Genomic DNA, 23,069 nt, shown 5'->3' with positions numbered 1-23,069 from the left:
GTGCCAAACAGACTTTTCTTTATTGGTGTTCTCAGCAGGGGTTAGCAGGAAGCAAGAGCATGTCTATGTGTGTCTCTGAATCTCTTTACATCTCTATCTCTTTCTACTTCTGCCTGTGGCAAAGCTGGCCATTTATATCCACTCTCCTCTGGGATTACCCCATACCTGCCCACTCAGCACTGCCCAGGTGGATCCACAGAAAGGAGACACCTGGAGTTAGTGCCGCATCCTAAGAAAAGCTCTAACACCTGTAAGACACAACCTCCTGCCTCAGAGGCCAAGCCCCCTTCTACCTCCTGGATCCACCCCAGCAGCTGACATGGCATTCATGGCATTCTCAGAAGGAGGATCTCTAACATGTTAAAATCTTATCTCTGCCACATATGGATTATGTGATAACTGTGTCACTTAACTTTTCTGTGCCCCAGACAACAGCCTGAATTGCAAAATAGCTACTGCTTTTCATTGATTAAAAGAGTTAGCTCAATGTAAATAACTGGAACTGATGAAATTATAAGTCAGGCTCTCTCTGTTTTCCCTATCAAAAGGGAGCCTTGGTACCATTTCTTAGGCTTATATCATTGTTAGAAATGTATTGTGACTATCTCATATTTACCACTCAGGAGTCTCTTGTGCTTTGTGTCATTCAACACTTTGATTCTTCAGAACTTGTAGTATTCTGAGATGTGCAATGATCCAATATCACTAGGAAAGCATTTGTATTAGGAAAAAAAAGTTGGGTGTTTATGCTGAGGACAGCTTAGAATAATTTTTTTATACTGCACAACTTCCCTACATACAGTCTATGTAATTTTCCTCTCCCCTTCCATTAAGTTCTGAGTCCAGGTCATCATCATTCAATATCCTTCAACGAATTCTTCAACTAAAAAATTTTGTAATATATCTACTATTGGCCAGTTTTCCAACTAAACTCTATAATGTGAATAAGAGGTATTTTTCACCCATTTTCTTGTTTATTTTTCTATCTAGAATTTTGGATCAGTCTCTCAGAACCCTCCACCAAGATTCCCACAGAAGAAGTCAATATTAATGGCAACCTCCAAAATATTATTCACTTTGCTTTATGACCTCCTCCCTCCCCACCCCCACCCCAAATTGATTTTGGGAAATCTCTGATATAGTTTGTAACTAAGGCTTCACAGATGTGAACAAAAGCATACTTTAAGATCCCATATAAACATCCAAGGTAACAATGTATATATGTGGTATAGGGCCATCTTTATTTTACCTCAGGAGAAAATACCAATAACTCATGGATAAACAAAAAATAAATGCAGAAAATACATGACAGACTCAGAGTAGCTTACAAAAAATCAATACCATTTTCCATTCCTACAGATGGTCCCATAATCTATCAACATCCTAAAGTTCTCAAGACTGACCACTACTTGAACCCATCCCCCAAAAGGAATTAAACTTAAGGTCCCCATGTTACCCTTGAATTTGCTGAATCCTATTTTCCTATAGTGTGCTTCACTGGCCTCTTCGCCTGGAAGTGCTACCTTGTGATTCCTAGAATAGGAAATTGAAGATAATTGGACAATGACCTAAAATTCTGATGACTTCTTCTTCTGTCTCATGGAGACCCATACAGATAGTCTTATTGTGAGGACATGGAGTTTCCCAAAAAGGAATTTAAAATCATTAGATAGAAACCTCACTGAATCACACCATCCAAATAATTTACTGTAATAGAAAGGTACAAAGTTTATATCCTTTAATCATTCACATCAAGCATGACTTTAGTCTCTTCTGTGATCCTCTTAGTATGAAAGACGATTTAGTAAATCATCTATTTTTATTATGAATTATCCTGTTTAGAAAATTCCTCTTCTTTTCGTAGAGAGATGTACACTTAAACCCCTAAACTTAAATCTATTGATGGAGCTGTCTCCAGAGGATCGCACTACTCAGAAATTTTCACCTTTTCACTTAGGAAATTGGACCTGGGTTCTAAGACTTAAATATCAGATTTCTAGGGAAGCAGCCATCAGAAACCTGTCTACTGCCTCTCCAAAAACTTGATGTTATCCAGGAATTATCAACTTAGGTCATATTACTGAAGGTATCTCCATTTTTGCCATATGTTTTTGTCCCCAAGCCATTACTAGCTCCTTAAAGGATAAAGAAGGGGAAGAATCTTCCTTCTTCCAACTATACTAGAGCATTTCAAGGATCTTACTGGTTGAAAAGCAAGAGGCAAAAGGGCTAAGTTTTAAATAAAGTTTCCCTTTTTTAGGCCAGCACTAACATACGGTTCCTCTCACAAGAATCTATGCTTTTAAGAATTTGAGGTCACTAATTTGTTGTTTTCTCCAGAAGATACTAAGGGTTGGGATAGAAGATGTCCATGATCTCCATTGGAAGACATAATCAAAAGCTCATTAGCCTGAAAACTCATCAAATTGATCAGAAAACTCCCTTAATAATTGCCCCTACATTAGTAAAAATGGTTTTCATTTAGAAGACTCTGGGATTTGTTGCAATAAGCATAGTTTCCATCTACATCTGGAGCATTTACCATCTGGAACATTTACCATCTGCAATGAAGTCCTCTTCCATTTAGGAGCTTTGTAGACCATTTAGAATTGAAGTAAATACCTTAGTAAGCATACTTTCCCTGTTTATTGCCTTCCTTGGTATTAATAATCATAAAGTCAACGAAGATAATTATCTCTGCAGTTGAATCAATCAATTTTGTATGATCTCAATATACGTAAGAAGCTCTTTGTTGAAAGACTTTAAAACTGCTTTTTGAATAACACTCAAATTCATTCTTTGTTAATTAACAAATGAAAAACTAAACAAGATTTTATATTCTCTGAATCTTTCAGTCAATGACATAAATTGTGGTTTGCTAGACAATTTTGGAAGTTTACCCATTTACTTTTCATATTCTTATCAAAGATACCCTTGATCATTCTTATAATGACAAAAGTAAGCATATTATTTGGTACATGCTGAGGACCTTTCAATCACTTTCCTAGGACAGTAATAGTGATTTTTCCTATTCTTTTAATATTTTGTCCTCCCCAAGATATCTTGTAGAAGGAAAACTCAAGTTTTCTATGCTGAAAGTAACACTTTATGCTGCTTCAAAGATAAGTGGCACTGATTTCCTTCCATATTTTATTGAAAGCAGAGTGTGGTATCTGTTGCTTGATTCCTATAACAGTAGCATGAAATGGAACAAAATAGAAATACATTTATTAAGTACTTATTGTGTGCCAAGAATTGTGCAAAATTGCAAAGATACAAATGGAAAATCAAAGCATCTCCTTTCACTATCCAAAACAAATACTTACCTAGACTAATTTTTTTTTAAATTTTTGCTGAGGCAATTGAGGTTAAGTGACTTGTCCAGGGTCACACAGCTAGGAAGTGTTAAGTGTCTAAGGCCAGATTTGAACTCAGGTTCTCCTGATCTCAGGGCTGATGCTCTAGTCACTGCGCCACTAACTACCCCTTAACTAGTCTATTTTAATTACTTCCAAAAGGATTTTCCTGTGTCCATTTTCATTTCCTACATTATAATGTTTCTAACATATCATTATGAGTTTATGACTCTGCTTATCTATTTTTCTAATATTCAAGGTTTTCCACAAACTGGTTCCATTCTCCTTTTTTCATTTTAATCTTTTCATATATTGTAAGTTGGATTCCTTTTTGTCTTCATTCTTGTCTTGCTCTCACCTGACCTTTTCTTAAACCATCTCACAGGTTCAGAGTGGATTTCTCTAGCTCGCATTTTCACATGTTGAAATTTCTTCAAAACCCAAATCATTTGTCACTGCTGTCAAATCTTCACTGATTCCCTTTAATCCTAATTGAAATTGAATCTCCCCTTTATGGTTATCACCATATAACTAGTATTATTCATAGGATCATAAATATAGAGCTGAGAGGGAATTTAGAGATTATCTAATCCAGCACTATTATTTTATAAATGAAAAGAGTAGGCTCAGAGAGATTAAATAAATTGTCCAAATTTCTAATAGTAAGCAGAATTTGTATTAGCATTAACTCCTCGGGCCCCAAATCCAATGTTTTTTCCACTATCCCACAGTTATAGATATGGCTTATCTCTCTCATTCCCTCAATTATATTACTAAAATTCTGTGGGTTTTCCCCCTTTTGTACAAACGGAAATATAAGTACTCTGTGGAAGAATTATAGTACAGTATGCATGAGAATCACAAAGCATAATTGAAGGGAACAACTGTTGAGATCATCATTTCATCAAATGACAGAAAGTGATCAATGAATGTTAAATCAAAATTGAATTATTAATGAATGAAGTTAACTACAATTGAATGTGTAGGGTTAAATTTGGTCAAAAGATGGCAGCAATGTTCAACTGTTTCTTCGTCACACTAAATGTATGAATGAGAAAAGATGATTTTGCAACTATACCATTTTTCCAGAGATGAAACTTAGTGTTGGTTAATTACTTGAAGAACAATCAAAAAAAGATTTAGATTGTAGTCTGAACAGTCAATTTAAGATGATCTATTTGAATGGGAGAAACAAATAATAAAATCACTTCTTAAAAGAACACAAAAGACAAATAAGGAAGAGATTTTATTGAGACTGATAACAGTATCTTTACTTGATTGGATATGATGCTGATAGGGTGTGGGAATGTTTAGGAAAGACTAATACCTCTGGTGTGAGAGCTGCTGAGCCCTTTTCAGGACTGCTCATCCACCTTTGGAGTTCACCTGTCACCTAACTCTCTCACCTGTGGTACCAAGATGATGTATATAGCAGGTGCAGCAGCAACCACAGTGCAGTAAAATCATCTTGGCAGAAAAATAAATCAAGGTTGAAGGTAACAGACAGACCTCAAACCTGTCAATGAGTCTACCCTAAGCATGTAAAGGCTTTCCCAGTAGAATGGTAGATGAGAACAATTTGTTCCAACGGCCATGAAGGCAGCTGAAGTAAGTATTGTAGAGTACTTAGAGCTTGATTAGACACTGAAGCTGTCATTCTTTGTATTCTAGGCCATTGCCATTCATCTTGACTTTTGTCTTACCAATGGACTTCACTGACTATGGAAGAGAGAGTGAGGCAGATGACTTTATACAATTCTACCTCTTTTAAATCCAATTTATGTGCAAGTCAAAAGACATCATGCATAGTATTTTGCCTACTTCAAAGTCCTCTGGCAACAGCTAAGTGACAAAGGAGCAGGTGTGACCTGTACACAACCCTGTACACAGGTGGTCTAGGCCATATAATAGTTTTCTTACTGAACTGAAGCAGCGGTGGTATTGGGCAGTCCCTTGGGTGCCTGAGTAACTTTTTTGAAGGATCACAGTAATTACTTCCCTAAGTGAGAAAAGAGATAGAAAAGATGCCCTAAAAATTGTCCAACTCACCCAACTCTGATCTGTTTACTATAGCAAGTGGAATTCCTATGGTCAAAGCTCACACATAAAATAATGCACAACAACTTTTATGAAGATAATTCCACCCACCACTGGCATATAGAATGCGTGCACACATATGGACAGCATGAAATCCATTAGACCTGAAAATCGAACAACTCTTGTGAGAAAACTCAGCAGATATTTCATTCAAATAGCAGCCCTGAGTGAAACAAGACTGCAAATGAAGGCCAACTTACCAAATCAGAGCTAGATACATGCTTTTTTGAAGTGGTCACAATGAAGGGGATTAGCATGAATCAGCTATAAATTTCACAATCAAAATTAATCAACAAGTTTGAATTGCCTCCTAAAAGCAGTGAATGATGGGTTCATGACAATGCAGTTGTCCCTTGCAAGAAAATACTACCATCAATGCATATGTTTCCACCATGACAAACCCTGATGAGGTCAAAGTCAATTTTATGAAGACCTGAAGATCTTCATCATCAATGTGCAAAAAAGAGATCATGCTTGTAATTCTGGCCTACTATAGTGTTAGAGAAGGCCTAGACTATATGACATGGAAGGGAATCCTTGAGAGGAATGGGAGTTGGAAAAAATAACAGCAATGGGCATTTACTATTGAAGACTTATGTGTTTCATGATTTCATTGTCAACACTGTCTTTTGTTTACTTAAGTGCAAGAAAACTTCCTTGGTGCATCCTCACAGCATTTAATAGACTATTAGCATTAATTGGCATTTAATAGACTAGTAAGAGAAGAAAAGACAGACTGAATATGAGAGCGACAAAGGTGATATGTGATGCAGAGTGCTGGGCTGATATCAGATTTATCCTCTTCAAGCTAAACGTTCACCATCAACAAAAGCAGCAGTCCCAAGACAAGATGACTACCAGAAGACTTAATGTGAACAGATTAGAGTGCTTCCCTAAGGGTGAACAGTTTGTTACTAATTTGGAAGAAAAGATGAGCCAATACATAGTGGAGAAGAGTGAAGCAGAAAAGGAGTGGACACCTTTCAGAAATTGGTGTATAGCTTTACATTTACTTATGTGTGTCACAACACTAGCAAACATCAAGGTTTGTTTGAAGAAAATGATGAGGAAATTCAGAAGCTGCTAAATGAAAAAGGAGAACTCCACAGGGTTTACCAGAAGGACAGTTCATCCATCTTTAAGAAGTCAGTATTTAACTCTAGTCATATGAGAAAGTGCACTAAATTACTTTTAATTAGAGAAATGCAAATTAAAACAACTCAGGTATCACCTTTTTCCAATCAATTTATCTAATATGACAAAAAAGGAAAATGAAAAATGTTGGAGAGGACATAATAAAATTGAGACACTAATATCCTGATGGGGGAATTGTGAACTGATCCAACTGTTCCGAAAAGTAATTTGGAACTGTGCCAAAGGGCAACCAACCTATGCATACCCCTTGATCCAGCAATGCCACTATTAGTTCTGTGTCCTAAAGACATCATTTTAAAAATGGGAAAGGTCTGATGTGAAAATATTTATAGCAGTCCTTTTTGTGGTGACAAAACATTGGAAATTGAAGGGGTGTCCATCAATTGGAGAATAGTTGAACAAGTGGTGGTATATAAATGTAATGGAATGCAATAAGAAATGATGGGCAGGCAGATTTCAGAAAAAAACTTGGAAATATTTGTACTAATTGATGAAATGTGAAATGAGCAGAAGGAGGAAAATGTACTGAAATGCTGCATTCAAACTATTGCAGAGAGCACAACCCTAATGGGGCTAGCCACACTGTTCAAATGACAAATGCACATTTGCCTAAAAGACTATTTTACAGAGAACTCACAAAAGGCAATCACTCACATGAAGTTCAGAAGAAGTGATATAAGGACACTATTAAGATCTCTCTGAAGAACTTTGGAATTTATTGTGAGACATAAGAAACATTGGCACAGGATCATCCAGCATGAGGTGCCTTTATCAAAGAAAGCACTGTGCTCTGTGAGCAAAGCAGAATTGCAATATCTCAATAGAAACAGGAGATATGCAAATTTAGAGACATTTCCATTCTAAATGTTTATATGGACTATTTGTGCCCAATATGTGGTAGAGCCTGCCAAGTTTCTGTTGATCTGATCAGCTAATCAGAAAAATTGTAGTTTGACTCCAAGATAGTGAGGTCATTTTGATCCTCTTCAAAATGAAGGACAACAACCAATAATGATGCTAACACAGAAAGAATGACAAAAGTAACCTATTTTATGCTTCATGTGCCCCAACAAAGACCTTGGTATTTTAAATAGCACTCCCAGCAAGCAGTGACTTGATAGAATTTCCATTGCTATAGGCTAGGGATTAATGGTAAGAAGGTGAGAGAAATCTAGATAATTAGCTAAATAAGGAAATAGGAGAGTTTATCCATAGACAGAAAAAATAGAAAGAGTACTGATACAGCAGCCATGAAATTCTCAAACCTATCACTAACAAGCTGTGTGACCCCTCTGTTAATTTAAAATCTTTGTGTATCCTCATGTGTATCCTTTGTGTTTTCTCATTTGTAAAAGAGTGTTAAATATAATGCCTTCCTTTCTGTGACTGAGTTACTTCATACCTGAAATTTCTGATCTCTTCCCTCTTTCCTCCAACTCTCAAAACCCAATCCTAATACTCTGGAGAATTTTTATTTGCCCCAGTGCAGTACTTATACAGGGCAGGATTTGCTATGATAGCTCAATCTTAATTATACTTAATTATCTTATCCTACTGAGTCTTAATTAAATTAGACTTCATGAAATTCCCTTCCAATTGCTAGCTTCAGAGGCTCTTTCTCAAGTGTGGACAAGAAGTAAGAATTGTTACCACAGTTCTACCACTATTATTGGTAAGGATCAATTGAGCAAATGCATGTAAGAATATTTGGAAAAGTTTAACAATTCTACACAAATTAACATTAATTAAGGTTGCTGTTATGTTGTTTTATCTCAGCAATGATTTTTTTAAAATATGGAAATATATGTTCAGTAAGATCAAAGTCTACTTAAAATTCAAAATAGAAATCTTTCATTCATATAAAAAAGGATAAATACATCATTTAATAGAATAGGACTATACTCACCAACAAATTCTTAGCCAAAGAGTAAGAGAGGAAAAGGAACTTTATAATTAAATTTCAAAATCTGTTTTCAAAGCTGAAGGGATGGCTCAAACCAACCTTTACAAAGAGTAAGGTTTTGTTTGTTTGTTTTTTTGCCTTATCATTTTGCGACTCTGAGCAGATAAGCATTCTGATGCCTAATTATATGGCAAAGCATTTTATTACAGATTTAAAAATCACCTGAGAAATAATCTCCTTGCCACTTTAATTATTGGTAAACTGGGAAAAAAAATTATATCTAAGGGTTTTGTTAAAGATTTCATTTCTAAAATATAGAGAGAATTAACTCGAATTTAAAGAATACAAGTCATTCTCAAATTGATAAATGGTCAAAGCATATGAACAAGGCAATTTTCAGATGAAGAAATTAAAGCCATTTTCTAAATCACTATTTATCAGAGAAATACAAATTAAGACAACTTTGAATTGCTACTATATACCTCCCAGATTGGCTAAGATGACAGGAAAAGATAAAGATGAATGTTGGAGGGAATGTGGGAAAACTGGGACATTAATACATTTTTGGTGGAGTTGTGAACTAATCCAACCATTCTGAAAAGCAATATGGAACTATGCCCATATATATAAAAAGTTGCCAAGAAGTAAAGGGAAAGTGGATAAAATTTGGAATACTCACATTTAAATAATGCTATCTTAGAGGAACTGCAACTTTAACTCATCCTGAAATTTTGCTTCTAAATTCCAATGATCTAATATTTTTGTAAGAATTTTATGGGAGGCAGAGTAATACTTTTAAGAAGAATTTTATGAGGGGTAGAGTAAAGATGATGGAGTATAGGCAAGGACTTTCTCTTGAACCCTTCTAAATCCCATTGAATAATAATTCTAAATAAATTTTAAAACCTCAGAACCCACAAAAAGACAGAATGGAACAATCTTTCAGCCTAGGATAACTTGGAGGATCAGCAGGAAAGATCAGGGAAGAGTGGGAGAGCAGCTCAGCCCAGCCCCAGATAGCCAGTAAAAGGCCTCAGGGCCTCTGAATCACTGGCAGCACTGGAAACTTTCAGACTTCTATGCCTCCAGACCAAAGATGATTTGGAAAGTCAGAAGAAAGGATTGGTCTCACTATGGTGAGAGGGTCTTGGGAGTCACTGAGTCAGTAGTGGTGGCAGCAGCAGCAGCAGTGGCTTCTAGACGTCTCAGCTCCCAGGATAATAAGATTGAACAGATGGTCAGGAGAAGATTACAAGAGTCTCTTCACTAGCACTGAGGCATAACTCTGTTACTTTGCTCATGCTCAGATCTGGGATGTAGTCCTAGTTCACAGTCCCAGAGTGAGGAAGAGCCCTACACTAAATATCACACTAGAACTTACAGCCAGAGTGGATCAGGGACACTCATCATAGTGCCAGGACAGAAAGAGTGCTTGTGGTCATTCACAGATCAGAGAATAAACTAGGAGAATAGTAAACACATTTTTCCTTGGATCATACCACTTTGGAAGAACTAAAAACTTGCAGATCCCTAGAAAGAGATTTGAAAACAGCTGCACAAAACTCCTAAAGCTTGAGACATTGCCCCCTCTACCCTGGAAACAGAGCTCTACTTTAACAAAGAGTTAAAAGTCAAAGTAATAAGCTGGGGAAATGAGCAAACAACAGAAAAAAAGATTCTGATCATATAAAGTTATGTTGATAAGGAAGATCAAAACACATACTTAGAAGAAGATAACAAAGTCAAAGTTCCTATATTTACTAGCCTCTAAGAAAAATAAAAATTGGTCTCATGCCATCTCTTCAAAAAGAGATTTTGAAAATCAAGTAAGAAAAACAGAGGGAAAACTTAGAAGAGAATTGAGAATGGTGCAAAAAGAATTACAAAAAGTTAATGAGGGAAAAAATGCCTTTAAAAAAGGAGGTACAAAAACTCACTGAGGAAAGTCATTCTTTAAAAATAGATCTAAGCAAATGGATGCTGATGATTTTATGAGAAATCAAGAATCAATAAAATAAAACCAAAAGAATGAAAAAATAGGAAAGAAATGTGAAATATCCCATTGGAAAAACAACTGGCCTGGAAAATAGAACCAGGAGAGAAAACTTAAAAATTGTTAGTCTATCTGAAAGCCATAATCAAAAAAAGAGCCTAAACATTATTTTAAAAGAAATTATCATGGAAAACTATCCTGATATTCTAGAATCAGAAGATAAAATAGAAATTGAAAGAATGACCACCAATTATTTGTGGAAAAGATTCTAAGATGAAAATTCTCAGGAATATTATAGACAAATTCTGGAACTCCTAGGTCAAGGAAAAAAATATTGCAAGCATCCAAAAAGAAACAATTCAAGTATGATAGAGTCACAATCAGGATAACATAAGAGTTAGCAGCTTCTATATTAACAGACTGGAGGGCTTAGAATATGATATTTCAGAGAGCAAAAGAGCTAAGATTACAACTAAAAATCATTTACCCAGCAAAACCAAATATGATCTTTCAGGGGGAAAAATAGATATTGAATAAAACAGAGGGCTTTCATATATTTGTGATGAAACGACCAAAGTTGAATAGACAATTTTACTTTCAAATATAGGTCTCAGAAGAAACATAATGAGGTAATCAGAAAAGGGAAATCACAAGGGACTTAATAAGATTAATCTGTTTATATTCCTACATGGGAGGATGATAACTTGGAACTCATAAGAATTTTCTCATTATTCTGGCAGTTACAAAGAATACACACACACATATATACACACATACAGAAGGCACAGATGCGAGTTAAATATGAAGAGATAATATCTTAAAAATAAAAATTAGGGATGAGAGGAATGTACTGGAAGAAGAGGATGGGAAGAGGTAGAATTACATAAATTGTCTGTCATAAAAGAGCCATAAAAGCTTTTCTAATGGAAGAAAAGAGGGGGAGAGAAGGAGAGTGAATGAACCTTACTCTCATCAGAATTGGCTCAAAGAGGAAATAACATACACACTCAATATGGATATAAAAATTTATCTTAATCTGCTGTTAAGTGGGAGAGGAAGAGAATATGAAAAGGAGGGAAGTTGATAGAAGGGAAGGCATATTCAAGGAGAGGTGGTCTGAAGCAAAACATTTTTAAGGAGGGACAACGTAAAAGGAGAGAGAGAATAGAGTAAATGGGGAAATACAATTAGCAATAGTAATTATGAAAAATTTTGAAGCAAGTTTCTTTGATAAGGCCTCATTTCTCATACTTGTAGGAAACTGAGCAAATTTATAAAAATAAGCTCCATTCCCCAATTGATAAATGATCAAAAGATATGAATAGTTTTCAGATAAACTAATCAAGCTATTTATAGTCATATAAAAATACTCTAAATCACTATTGATTGGAGAAATGCACATTAAAACAATCTGAGATACTATCTTATATCTATTAGATTGACAAATGGGCCAGAAAATGGAAAATGAAAATGGAAATGTAGGAAATGTGGGAAAATGAGATATTAATGCATTGTTAGTGGAATTGTGAAAAAAATCAACCATTCTGTAGAGCAATTTGGAACTATGTTCAAAAGACTGCATATCCTTTGACTTAACAATACCATTATTAGGCAAGTAACCCAAAAAAGGTTTTTTTTTTTTTTTTTAAGGAAAAGGACCTATATATACAAAAGTATTTATAGCAGCTCTTTTCTCAGGGAAAAGAATTGGATTTGAAGGGATGCCTATCAAATGAATAAGTTGTGGTATATGATTGTGAAGGGAACTATTGTTCTGTGGGTAATGATTTCACAAAGTGAAATGTGAACAATGCAACAGCAATGTTGTGGGATAATTAGCTGAAGATAAGTCTGTTATTATCAGCAGTACAATGATCCAAGACTACTTGGAAGGACCTATGATGAAAAGTGCTATTCATACCTGGATAAGAGAAGTAATTCATTTTGGACCTCAATCAGTATCAATTTGACAGAATCATATCAAAGTTCTGTAAGAGAAGGCTCCAAAACTGTGAGCTGCCGATTCTAAGTTCACTTGCTTAAGATCCTTCACCCTTGTTTTGCTTTGTGATAATGACCAAGTCCAGCTTGGCAAAGGTGATAGCTACATGGAAAACTTGCAATTAGTTTATTTCTTCTCTCTACTTCTTACCTCTTCTAGGATACTTAAATCTGATCTCCAGACTCCTTTCTTTTCTTCATAAAAGTTTCTCTTTGTTCTCTTAATGACTTTTAGGATGAGTTCAGACTCCATCTTAATAATGTTTAGATGAAGTCAGACAAATATTTTTCTTCTTTTTATAGCATGAAAATATTCACTTATTGTTTGGCCCTTTTCATGATACATGGATCTTTCTTAAGTTTCTTTAGTTTGGTGAATTGGTATATAAAATACATTGATTAAATCTATTTTAAATAACATTCTACAACCATTACTACTAATAGCTAGCATTTATGTAGTACCTATTATGTGCCAGGCTTCACAAATATTATCTCATTTGATCCTCACAAAAATCCTTTAAGTTAGGTGCTATTACTAAAGGTCATAGATTCCCACTGCAACTCAGACCATTGCCAATCATCTTGAGCTATGTCATGTCATTAAACCCCAATCACAAGGAGAGAGTGAGATTGATGATTTTACACAAGCCTACCTCATTTAAATCAAAATCACTTGTAAGTCAGGACGCCCAACTTGTTGTTGTTATTGGTTCTCTTCAATAATGAAGGACGGGCTTCATTTCTAAAATATTTAGAGAACTGATTCAAATTTAGAAGAATAAAAGCCATTCTCCAATTGATAAATTGTCAAAGGATATTAACAAATAATTTTCAAATGAAGAAATTAAAGTCATTTCTAGTCATATGAAAAAATGTTCTATATCATTATTGATTGGAGAAATGTAAATTATAACAAATCTGAGATACCACTTCACACCTCTCAGATCAGCTAAGATGACAGGAAAAGCTAATGATAAATGATGGATGGGATGTAGGAAAACTAGGACCCAAACACATTGTTGGTGAAGTTGTGAACTTCTCCAACCATTCTGGTGAACAATTTGGAACTATGCCTGAAGGACTATAAAATTGTGCATATCCTTTGATCCAACAGCATCTCTCTACTGGATCTATATCCCAAAGAGATCCCAAAAAGGGGAAAATGAGTCACATGTGCAAAAATGTTGGTAGCAGCTCTTTTTGTAATAGAAAGAAATTATGCCCATCAGTTGGGGAATGGCTGAATAAGTTATGGTATATTAATGTAATGGAATCTTATTGTTCGATAAGAAATGATAAGAAAACTGATTTCAAAAAAGCCTGGAAAGACTTGAAAGAACTGAGTAAAGTGAGTAGAACAGAGAATACTGTACATAAAAACTAAAAAAGATTATGTGATGATCAACTATGAAGGACTGTTTTTTAACAATGAGGATTTCATGCAATCTAATAGCTTGTGATGAACATGGAATAACATGGATTGAGCTAATATTGTTACGGCCTGTGTGTTTTTTGTTTTGCTTTTTGCTTTGTACTTAATAGCCTTCTTATTAGGATTATACAAGGAACTAAACAGTAACAATGACAAACTCTTGTTATTTTTCCTCTTGCATCTATGCGATGCAGTGAATGTAAATATATTAAAATGATAACTTAGATCCAGATAGTAACATGACCAAAACTATTAATTTAGTGAAAAGTCAGACTCTGAATATTGTACTTAGTTGTGAAGGAATAAGAAATGCAGGTGTGCATAAATAAAAGGGTTGAATTCAATGTAATGGTTTTTGTCTATTCCCAGTTCTTTTGAGGTATAGCTGTTAGTTCGTTACTGTCATTAGAAATGATTGTGGTTGATCTTGTTGTGGAGGATTGGCCTGATCATTGCTGGCATTCTAGTGTTGTTGTGGTATATAATGATCTGGTCCTGCTTATTTTACTAAATCGTTGTGTATTCTCAGGCTTTCTGAAATCTTGTTGGTCATTTGTTAAGAACAGTATATTTGCATATTTATTAATAATTTGTTGTTTCAATGATGGGATATTCGTTTAGTTGCTGAAGCACTAATAAATGGGCTGTAAAATATTCGTGTAGATCAGGTCCTTTCTTTTTTAATCTTTTGGGATATAATCCATAGTAAGCACTTTGGATCAAAGGTATGTACTACAGTTTGATAACTTTTTGAGCACTAGTTTCAAACTCTCTTCAAAGATGGTTGGATTTGATTTAAATATAACAATGAATAATGTCCCAGTTTTTCCTACAAAATCATCATTATTTTTCTCTGCATTTAGCAATTGACAGGTGTGTGGATGAGTATCTTAGAGTTGTCTTAATTTGCATTTTCTGATTAGTATGATTGGAGTTATTTTTCATAGTGACTAGAAGATAGTTAATTTCTTCTTCTGAGAATGTCTGTTCATATCTTTGGCCATTTTTTTATTGGAGAATGAGGATTTTTATAATTAGAGTTAATTCTCATAGTTTTTGGAAATGAGTGCCTTTATTCAGAACTTTGATGTAAATTTTTTCCAGTTTGTTGTTCTTTAATCTTGTCTGCATTAGTTTGTTTGTACAAAACTTTCAGTTTAGTATAATCTTTTCTTTTGTGATCAGTAATGATTTCTAGTTCTCTTTGGTCATAAAGACCTTTTCTTTCAAGGTTGAAGTAAACTATCCTATGTTCTCTACTTTATTAATGATGTCAGTTTTTTGCTAGGTCACTTGAACCATTTTGACTTATCTTTGGTGTACTGACGTTGTGTGGATCAATGCCTAGTTTCTGATATTAGATTTTCTAGGCATTTTTATCTAAAAGTGTTCTTATCCTCTAAAAGGATCTTGATTTCAAAGACTAGGTTGCTATATTTGTGATGTTTATCTGAACCTTAATTTATTTCTCATGATCAACTAATTCTATTTGTGCCAAGCCAAATAGTTTTGGTAATGTGTTATAATAATTAGATCTGGTCAGCTAATGCCATCTCTTGATTTTTTTAATTCCTTGATACATTCTTACCTTTTGTTTTCTTATGAATTTTGATTGTTATTTTTCTAGGTCTAAAATAGTTTTTGGAGTTGATTGGTATGCGTAAATAAATAGTTAGTTAGGATAATGCTTTTTATATTTTATGCTATTTTCCAAGAGATTATTTTTCAATTGTTAGATCAGAGCTTACTTTGTGAAAAGTGGTTGTATTTTGCTCATAAGTTTTGATTTTTCCTTGGCAGATAGATTCCTAAATATTTATATTTGCATAGTTACTAAATGGAATTTTTTGTAACTCTGCTATTATTGATTTGTTAGTGATTATAAGAATACTGATGATTATGGGTTTATTTATAATTAGCAATTTTATAAAGTTGTGATTGTTTTAATAACTTTTTAGTTAAATTTCTGGGTTCTTAAGTATAATGAGTTGCATGGAAAGAGTGATAGTTGCTTCTCATGCTTATTCTTTTGCTTTCTGTTTTCAGTCTTATTTATAGTGCTTTCAATCAATATTAGATTTAATTTGGTGAAGATGGGCATATGTTTCCTAGATTTATTGGGAATGTTTAGTTTGTTTATTATTGGGATTAATGATGGTTTTTAAATAGATGCTGCTGATGGTTTTTAAGGAAAGTCATATCTTATTGGTGTTTTTTTTTAGGCAATGGTGTGTGGATTATATAATGCTTCTGCATTGTGAGATGATCTATGGTTTGTTAATGATTATTCATGGCCAATATATTGATAGTTTTGCTATGCCAGCCTGATTCTGGTTAAATCCTCTGATGCTAGCTAGTGTTGGTTTTGGAGATGATTTTTTTGTAGTTTTGTTCTTATTTAGTTTAGCTCAGATTTCATTAGGAGATGGTTTGCATTTTCTTTCTCTGTTTGCTACTGGTTTAGGTATGTGCTATTTGTGTTAGGAAGGATTTAGTTTATGGACTTTCATTCTTTTATCAAATAATTTATATAGCATTAGGACTTGTTTTTTAAATGTTTGTAAAATTCATATAATCCATTTGCCTGGGATTTTTCTTGGGAGTTGTTTAATTGCTGTTTATTTTTTTTTTGAAATGGGATGTTTCAAGACTATTTACTTCTCTTCTGTTAGTTGGGAAGTTATATTTTTGGGTGAGTCTATTTGCTTTCTTAGGTTATCAAGATTGTTGCATAAAGTTGATAAAATAATCTATTTTTCTTATTTTCTTCTTGGTGGTAGTTTCTTTTCTTTTAAGAGGCTACTTTTGCATTTTCTCTCTTTTTCTAATAGATTTGCTAAATACTTATTTGCTTTTATTGGCTTTTTTCATAGAACTAACTTTAGTTTTTTACTAGTTTGCTAGATTTTTTGCTTTCAATATTTTTTTCTTCTTTACTTTTAAATTTCATTTAGTATTTGATTGGGGTTTTATTGGTTTTTTAGTTTTTTAGTTTAGTTAATTTTAATTTTTTTCTGCTTTTGTTTCATAAGTCTAAGGATATAAATTTCTCTTTATAGCTTTCTGTTTTTTGGTATGATGTCTCATCTTGCATTATTTGAGTAATTTTAATTGTATTTATTTGCTTCACGCCAATATTTGAATGAGATTGTTTGTTTCATTATGGTTTGCTATTCTATTTTTTGTTGAGATGTGTTTTTTGATTGTGATCTGAAAAGCATTAGTATTTTGCTTTCTTGCATTTAAATTCAGGGTTTTATGTTCTAATATATGGTCACATTTTGAATAGGTTCTATGAATGTGAGAAGAAGTATTTTTCTATTTCCATTCTACTTTTCTAAAGATCAAATATCTTTTTAATATTTTTTACTTTTTATTTCTTTTTTTGTTTTGTGTTTGAGTCTAATTCTGAGAGTGCAAGTGTTGAGATTCTTGCTATTACAGTTTGTTGCTTTTTTCTGCAAATCTCTTCTTCTCCTTTAGGAAGTGGCATCCACTTGGTGCATATGTGTTATATGATTTGCTTTGTTGTTTAGCATTTTTAGTAGGATGTAGTTTCTTCCTTATTCTTTTAATTAGACTAATTTTGCTTTTTGCTTGATTCTGAGATAGGATGGCATCTTTTGATTCCCTGAAGATAATAGATTTTGTTTGCCTTTTACTTTACTATATGTATCCCTGCTTTTAAATGTGTTTTTGTAAACAAACATATTGTAGGGTTCTGACTTTTGATCCAGTCTGCTATCTGCCTCCTCTTTATGGGGAGTTCATCCTATTCACATTTACGGTTAGAATTACTAAATCTGTATTTCCTGCCATCCTAATAACCCAGATTGTGCTTCTTATTCTTGCCTCCCACCTCTTTCCTTTTTAAACTTATGTACCTTCTTGTATCACGATACTTATCTCTTTATATCCCTCCTCCCCTTTGAGTCTTTCCCCTTCCTTCCTTATACTTTTTTCTTTCCCTTTTCTCCTCTCCCCGTTTTTAATGAGGAGAGAGAATTTTCTCTAAAACAAATGTCAATTATTTTTTCTTTGAGCCAACTCTGATCAGGTAAGATTCACACAATGTTCCCCTCTCTAAATTCCCTCAGATATGATAAGTTTCTTAGCCTCTTTGTGGGATGTGGTTTCCTCTTTATCCCTCCTTCCCACCTTATTCTGCCATCATCCCTTTTCCATATCTACTTCCCTTTTATGTTATATCAGTACAATCAAATTTTACATATTTTTTTGTATATCCACAATAGAAATACAATTCTCAAGAGTTATTTTTACCTTTTCTGCATTCTTGAGTTCTATTCTTGGAGATCAAATTTTTGTTTAATTTGGTTTTTCTTCAGAAACAAATGGAATTCATTTGTTTCATTAAATGTCCATCTTCTTCCTGGAAGAAAATGCTCAGACTAGTGGGTAGTTTATTCTTGGCTGCATCCAAGTTTCTTGTGCCTTTCGGAATATCTTTCAGGCCCTTCTTTTCCTTTAATGTAGAGAGCAGATCTTGGGTGATCCTTATTGTGGACCTCGGTATTTAAATGGTTTTTTTGGCTGCTTGTAAAATTTTTTCCTTAATCTGATAGTTCTGAAATTTTGCCACAATATTCCTTGGGGTTTTTATTTTAGGGTTTCTTTCAGAAGGTGTTCGATGAATTCTTTCAATGCCTATTTTACCTTCTGATTCTATTATATCTGGGCAGTTCTCTTTGATGATTTCTTGTAAAATAGTATCTAGGCTCTTTTTTTTCATCATAGTTTTGGAAAGTCCAATAATCCTCAGATTATCTCTCCTAGATCTATTTTCCAAGTCTGTCGTTTTAGCAAGTAGATAATTCATGGTTTTTCCAGTTTGTCATTTTGTTTTTGTTGACTGATTCTTGCTGTCTCAATGCATCATTAGTTTCAATTTGTTTCAGTTCTAATTTTTAAAGAATTATTTTTCTTATTAGCTTTTTACTTTTTCTGTATCGTCAATTGAGTTTTTGAATGTATTGTTTTGGTCTGTGGAATTTTTTTTCCATTTCACTAATTTTTTTTTTAGTGAATTATTTTCTTTTTCAATTCACAGATCCTACTTTCTTGCGTGTTCTTTGTCTTTTCAATTCACGGATCCTACTTTCTAGTGAATTCTTTATTTTTCAATTACAATTCTTACTTTCCTGTATTTTTATTTTTTCCAATTCACAATTTGTACTTCCTGGGAATTTTTAACTTTTCCATTGTATTTCAGGAAGTTGTTGCTCTCTTGTAAGGCTTCTCTTTCCTTTCCATTTATCTTCTAACTCTCTTTTGAGACTTTTAATGGTCTTCTGTAGAGCATTATGAAAGGAGGACAGTCTGATGCATTTTGCTGTTTGAGGTCTCTTCAGGTTTGCTGACCTGTCTTTTCTGCATAGAGGCTGTCGATCTTCTTTTCATCTTTTTAGTGTCATGTTTTAAGCCTTAGGGTGGGTCTCAGGCAAGGGAGTCTGAGCTTCATCTGCAGAGCAGGAAAGATTTAAACTGATTTCTGGCTGGGTATGGGAGTGCTCTTGAGTTCCTTCCCCAACGGAAGTGGATTCAGCACTGGCCGAGCTATCAAACTGTAGTAGGGCCAGAGTGGATTGATCGATTGCCCTGGCTAGGACTAAGTGGTGAAAGTGTCACGCCCCAGGCCGAGCCTCTTGTGGGACTTTGAGTATTAGCAGCTGAGCGAGAAGCAACCTTTACAAACTCTGCCCAAGCGTCTGCTCTGATCAATCGGCCTGGAAAGCTCTAGGCAGCTAGCACTCCCCACTGTGCAGGACTGCAGATTTTCTTTGGCCGTGAGTTGTTCTTTTCTATATCTTTATGAATTGTAGCATCAAGACTATTTTTGAATCGATATAATATTGATAAAGAGGTTTAGAGAAGAGCTTAGAAAGTCAGTGTCTTCTCCATACATCTTGGCTATCTATTGCTTTTTTTTTCTTTCTCATGTTTTGATATGATTTTTCTTGCACAGCATGACAAATATGGAAATATTTTTAGAAGAATTACATGCTTAACCGATATTGGATTGCTGTCTTGTGGAGGAAGGAAGAGAGAAAAATTTAGAACACAGGATTTTGAAAAGATGAATGTTGAAAACTATCTTTGCAGTGATTGTGTCTTTGTATTCCCAGTGCTTTACATAATACCTACACTATGACAGGCATAAACATTATTTAATAAACACTTGATTAATTGATTATATAATCCAAGTTGGGACCTCTGTACTATTCAGAAATCCTTTTAATTATCTTTGGGTAATATGCTAACCCTAATCTTTTCACTACCCATTAAGCATCCCTTTGCTTATGCTTTGCTATGCTTATGCTTATGCTGTCACCTTCCATATTTTGTTCCATCAATCATTTCTCCTTTGTTCAGAGGACACTTCTCTGTAAATTCCCATATTAGTTAATTTGTTCCTTTTTCATGTTTCTTTTCATATCTTCTCCCCTGTTAGAAGGCTATGTTGTACAATGGATAGAGAAATAGTCTAAAACTAGGAAGATCTGAACTCAAGTCCCATCCTTGATACATACTAGCCAAGTAACCTTAGGCAAATCAAGTAACCTTTTAGTCCAAACCAAAATAGCCAAAGTAGAGGAGGACTTTCATTATAACTTTTAGTCCTCTAGGCAATTCTTCAAGACTACAAGTTATAATGAAAGTCCTCCTCTACTTTGGTAGAAGATGTTCCCTAGATCAAGTGTCGAACACAAGGTGTTTGGCCAATGAAGGCCACAACATTCTCAAGTGCAGCCAGAACCAGATCAGATCAAATCTAATTGGGAATTATTTAACAAAATAAATAAAAACCACTATAAAACACAGATAAATTGCATTTTAAAACTAAGTCAATATGTAGCCTGCAGAGGTCTATATGGATGATTTAGAGGACAGCTTCTTGAATTTGACACTATTACCATAGAACAAGGAAATCATCCCCACCTTGTAATATAATCATTTGCACACTTGTCTAATGGCCCCCAGGCAGGGACTTGTGTCTTAGACTGCTTATTATCCCCTCTAAATATTCAGTACAATGTCTTGCATAGAACTGCTGTTCAATAAGTGTGTTTATTTGAATTGAATAATTAGCCATGATTTTTGATTAAAAAAGTAGTTTATAATTCAAGGCTCTCTTTCATTCAAAATAAAATAGTATGTTCAATGATTTGCTTTATTCCCAAAGGTAAAAAGATTCTGTGACTACAGAAAGGTCCAGTCTTTACTGGACTCTCTATATCACTGGAGAGTTATTTTACTACAATTATTACTAATACTGTTACTAATATTAAAATGATACAGACTCAACACCTGTTGGCTATTCAGAACCAATTGACTTCTTGGACTGAGTGAATTTCCTGGGATCCAGCTCCTGTTTCTCTGGTGTGAGCCATTCTTTTTCTTCAAGAAATTCTGTGATTTTGTATGTTAAACATCTTTAGATAAGGATTTTTTCAAACTCTGCCATAAATATATTACTTCTGGAAAGAAATTTTTGTAATTTACCATGTGGGATGTGCCCCAGTTGTCATTCCTGGACTAATTCCCAGTAGTATCTTAAAGTTACAGCCTATGTAATAAGAAAGGATGTTGCCAATAGTTCCTGTTGCTGCCCTACATCATCTGTACAAAGAGGAAACTAATTTTGAGTATACCAAATAAGACTAATTTTAGATCTAATCTTATAATGTGGCCTTCACTTGTGTTTTGTATTCCTGTACTTAGCACATTCCAGGGGTCCTCAAACTATGGCCCCCAGGCCAGATGCAGCAGCTGAGAACGTTTATCCCCCTCACCCAGGGCTATGAAGTTTTTTTTATTTAAAGGCCTACAAAACAAAGTTTTTGTTTTTACTATAGTCTGGCCCTCCAACAGTCTGAGGGACTGTTTAAAAAAAGGACCCTATTTAAAAAGTTTGAGGATCCCTGTGTGTGACAGGCATAAATATTACATCACACCTTCGTGATTTAGCTATTTTAAAAATCCATTCAATAAAACAATAGAAATCCAGTGGAAATATGATGGTAATTCCTTGGTACCATAAATTATAGAATTTTAGTAGGTGGAAGGGACCATAGAGAACTTATGAATGATCACTTATTAATGTGGAAATTTCCTGCTAATTTCTTGTCATAAATTTCATTCCAATAACTAAGGCACAGGATAAGCAGTCTAACCACAATCAGTTATTAATATTCATGATACCTTGAGAGGAGGAAAGTGTGAATAACTGAAATTCAGTTCTGACCTTTGATAAATGTTAATGACTATCATTTTGTCTCTGATTATATTTTCTTGCAATACACTGGCAAAGTGGACCAAATCAGAACACTGATAAAATCACTGTGTGATCCATCTTTACTGCAAGTCTGATTTGCAGTTCAGTAATGAAATGAAATTTTCCACTTCTTGTATCTGGACAGAATGAAAAACAGCAATATTTTCCCATTCTTCTTTCCTTTGTGTGGTAGAGAACTGTGACAATGAAAGATATAGCGAGTTAGATGATAATGAAATTCAATTGGTTTCCGATGAGTCCAGTATAAATAATCCTAGACAGAAGAAAAATATTCCTTCTTACAGTTTTCAGTTCCCCTCCAATTTTGCTCGAGTCTATTTTTTCAAATATAAATGATAGGTTTCAGCATTAAAATGTATACTCTTACTTGTCGATCAGAGTAGTCCTTCTGTCCCCCTGTCTCCAATCTCTCAGTCTTAAAATAATATGAGAAAAAATAGAAATAATACAATTTAAGAAAATGTAATTAAATAGTAAGCCATTCCAAGTATAATTAGTCTCAAATGTCATTCATTCAATTAGACTCGAGTTCTCATGTTGTTAGTTATTTCAGTTGTGTCTAATTCTCCATGATCACATTTGGAATTATCTTGGTAAAGATATTGGAATGGCCTGTCATTTCTTTCTCCAGATCATTTTATAGATGAAGAAATGAGGTTAAGTGACTTGCCCAGGATTACATAGCTAGTATGTGTCTGAGACTAGATTTGCACTCATGAAGATGTCTTCCTTTTTCCAAGTCCAGTGCTCTATTCATTGCACCACCTAGCTGACCCCAAGTTATCATACGTAGTAATAATTATAATAAAAAAACACTT

Source organism: Sarcophilus harrisii, chromosome 2 (genome assembly GCF_902635505.1).
Source record: "Sarcophilus harrisii chromosome 2, mSarHar1.11, whole genome shotgun sequence".
Taxonomy (NCBI): domain Eukaryota; kingdom Metazoa; phylum Chordata; class Mammalia; order Dasyuromorphia; family Dasyuridae; genus Sarcophilus; species Sarcophilus harrisii.
Note: the sequence above shows the minus strand (reverse complement) of the source record.